The sequence below is a fragment of the Dendropsophus ebraccatus genome, chromosome 14 (genome assembly GCF_027789765.1).
Source record: "Dendropsophus ebraccatus isolate aDenEbr1 chromosome 14, aDenEbr1.pat, whole genome shotgun sequence".
In the NCBI taxonomy this organism is placed as follows: Eukaryota; Metazoa; Chordata; class Amphibia; order Anura; family Hylidae; genus Dendropsophus; species Dendropsophus ebraccatus.
Genome location: NC_091467.1, coordinates 9,143,622 through 9,147,332, shown reverse-complemented (window position 1 = coordinate 9,147,332; position 3,711 = coordinate 9,143,622).

Sequence of the window (3,711 nt, the reverse complement as noted above, 5' to 3'; positions counted from 1 at the left end):
ACCGCACCTGTGACAGAGCTTAGGCTGACCCTGGTAGAAGACCTGGATTCGATCCCTTCCTAGGAAGGTGGCAGATGGTATATGGGTAACGGTGTTTCCTGAATACCTAAGTTTGACCATAAAGGTCCAAGCCCCTGACCAGATGCCATATTCGTCCCTGTTCTTTTTTGGGACTTCCACCACCTCTCCATACCGGCCAAGCCACGTCATGATGTCAATACAAGAGAGTGATTCGTTACGGGTTAAAACGGTCACTCTCTTGACGTTATTTTGGCGAGACACCGCCTGAATGGCAAAGTCTCGCCAGCCGGGCTCATCCTTTACCAGCTCGTAGTTCGACCAAAAAAGCTCAAGCCCCTCCGGCCGAACAAAGCTGATATCGAATTCAGGGGTACCAAAGGGATGTATCAAGGCAAAGATGTCGGCTGCCTTGAAGCTCATCCTCAGCAGGAGCTCAACAACTTTAGATCTTGGGGGACATGTATCACTGCCTCTCCACCTCAGACGGACCACATTCCTTCGGACACCACCCGGCCCGGCTGTTGGGAGAGACCACACAGTTTCCCTACCCCTTTCCTCTCGGAAGGCTGCAAGGCCATGCCTCTCTATCAAGAAAGACAGATCAACCTCCCTACCCTCTACATTGATTGTTCTCTCCCCTCTCTTTAAGGCCTGCAGGACACGTCGATGCAAGTCACCATCCCCAGGGCCCGAGGACGAGGAAAGCACCCCACTTCCCCCAGCGGCAACATTTGCATAGCTGCGTACAGGTGCTGCAGCCGCTGGGGGTGCAACTGGACCAGGCCCTATGCTCCCACCACTAGTCTGTGCCCCTTCACCACCCTCCTCCACATAATCCATACCTACACCAATACCACATGTCACACTACCCCGACCACCCTCCAAAGCCCCAGACATATTCCTCCCCACATTCACTCCTGCCTTCCCCCCAACATTAATTCCCCCATTCACACTGGGTGGACCGGTGTGTTCTGGGACAGAAAGAGATTTTGTACCATCAGCGTCATTGGGTACCAGGACCGGAGCCACCTCCACAGGACAGGCCACAGGTCCCTTAAGAAAGGACCGAACAGCCTGCCTGGACTGTTTAGAGGCAGCCCCTGCCCTATTTCTGCTGGTACCCTCTGCCTCATCAGTACTAGACTCCTCCGCACGATCTGGTCCAGCAACACCAATACAAAATAAAGGTTTAAGTCCAGTCTTTCTCTTGGGAGGCGAAGGCATCTTAGCCCCGGCAGCATCTCGACGACGACACCGCTGCCCCAAAGGAACAGCAGCGCCAGCGCCAAGCGCCACCGGAGCTCCCGCAGCTGACACCGGCACACACCCGCTCCCCCCTCCCGTCAGGGAGCGAGCTGATGTACCAGTGCCTTTAACGTCACTGCCCACCGCTGGGCCACCTCTCCTGCCACTGCCCGCCACTGGGCCAATATCACTGTCCGACCTTACGGCCGGTTCCTCACCTGCTCCACCTCTGCTACTGCAAACAGAGATGGAGCTTACCGCCATACTAGACTCCATACTCTCCCCATTCTCCTGCACTGAGTCCACAACAGAACTCAGGCTGGGCTGAGATATGGGGTTCACACAGTGAGCTGACCCTGAGGCCAGTTCGGGGGGCACAGGGAGGGGGGAATATACAAATGTTACCTGCTCCTGAAGCTTGGTGGTCTTTACCTTGGTCTTTCTCCCAGGCGCCTCCTCTGGTAACTCATCTCCGAATACGAAGTCCTGGAGGCGCCCTGGTGACTCCAGGAGCTGGATCTGGGCCATCAGCGCCCCTCCCTGGTAACTGGTGTTGCTTTCATCCCCCGAACCGCGGCTAGATGACAATGCTGCTTGCCCTGCAGGGAGCCCACTGTATGGGGTCTGTTGTTGGGGACCCCCGGGTGGATTCGGCTCAACATCACGTACCTCCGCAGCGTCTCCTTCCTCCTCCACCCGGCTCTCTGGCTGGAGCCCTCTCAGCCTTCTCTGCCTTTCTCTCTCTGTTTGAGCAAAACGATCATCATTCTGAAGTTTCTCTTTAAATGGCCCACTGTTCTCCAAAATAAAAGTTCTCTTTTTCACAATCTTTTTGATGTCAACTTTCAGACATTTCATTTTCGCTGTTAGCTCAGCCTTTTGCTGCTTAGCAGCAGTGTCCATCAATGCTTTTACAGCACATACCTCCTCCTGGAGCTTGTACAGCTGGTTTCTGGCTTCCTCATACCCACAGAGGCTTGCAGCAATCCGTAGGCCATAGGTCTGCCCCGTCTCTTGGGACCGCTGCACCCCCCAATCTTCCTCCACACCTTCATGGGCAGACAGCCTTGCTCCAGGAGGAGTGTCACTGCACAGATTTTCCTGGCTGGTTTCCACAGTTATTCCAGAACTTCTGGCACTTGTAGTTCCACAACTTGCTGTAGCCTTGCGGCTACCCTTTGTTACCTCAGGTTCAGGGGCGGCTGGAGAAGCATCGCTGCACCTCCTAGTAGAACGCCTCAGCCCTGGGACCTCTGATGGTATTCCCTCTGTTGGTCGCTGGATTCCTCTGCCCCCCACGGACCTGGTTCGGGGGGCAGGAGTTGGGACTCTCCTTGGCTCACTCATGCCTGAAAACCTGCTCCCTCCCTGGGGAGGAGAGAGCAGGCCCAGGGGCAGATCTTCCTTGCCTGGAGCTCAGGAGCAGCAGCCTCGCACAGCCTCACACAGCAGGACCACACCCAAAACTAATTGGATCACCACTCCAGAGCTGCACTCAGTATTCTGCTGGTGGGGTCACTGTGTACATACATTACATTACTGATCCTGAGTTACATCCTGTATTATACTCCAGAGCTGCACTCACTATTCTGCTGGTGGGGTCACTGTGTACATACATTACATTACTGATCCTGAGTTACATCCTGTATTATACTCCAGAGCTGCACTCACTATTCTGCTGGTGGGGTCACTGTGTACATGCATTACATTACTGATCCTGAGTTACATCCTGTATTTCTTTTATTACATTTTTAAACTTAACAATAAATACAGAAATAAACCATACACTGAATCTAACCAGAACAAAACAATAAATAGGAAAATTACCAAAACAAGTGCTACTTATGCAGCTCTGGATGTGACTGGAGGATAAGATAGGCTGTAAGTGCACATAGGTCCATTTATTTCTGCCAGATAACATTATATCTTGTTATGTGCAGCTGTATAAGGTGCTGCTCCCCGCCTACCATCATCATCGACCTGTAAGAAGCTCTTCCAGAAACAGCCTTACCCTTGTTCTTAGGTTGGGTGGGTGGGTATTGCGGCTCAGTTCTGTTGAAGTGAATGGATGTGAATTGTAATACCTCACACAACCTGAGGACAGGGGTGGAGCTGTTCCAACTTAGTTCTCAGGATACCAATATCTGAAAAAAAGGAAAGAGAGAAAAAGGCAGGAGAACAACCCCCATCATTTCGACAGGTGTCCTGCTCCTTTACAGAGGGCTGCTTACTGTCTAGTCTCCAAGTGGTTAAGTGGGGATGCACAGCATCCACACAACCCTCGGGAACAGACTGTGCTCTGTCTGCTGTACTGTGTCCACCCTAGCAAGGAAGGAGTTAAAGGGGTACATGTTAAATCATCCCCCCCCCCTCCTGGAGACAATTCATTACATACATGTCATTACCTTTTCTGTCTTCTTCCCCCAGTTCTGGTCCTGCTGCTTT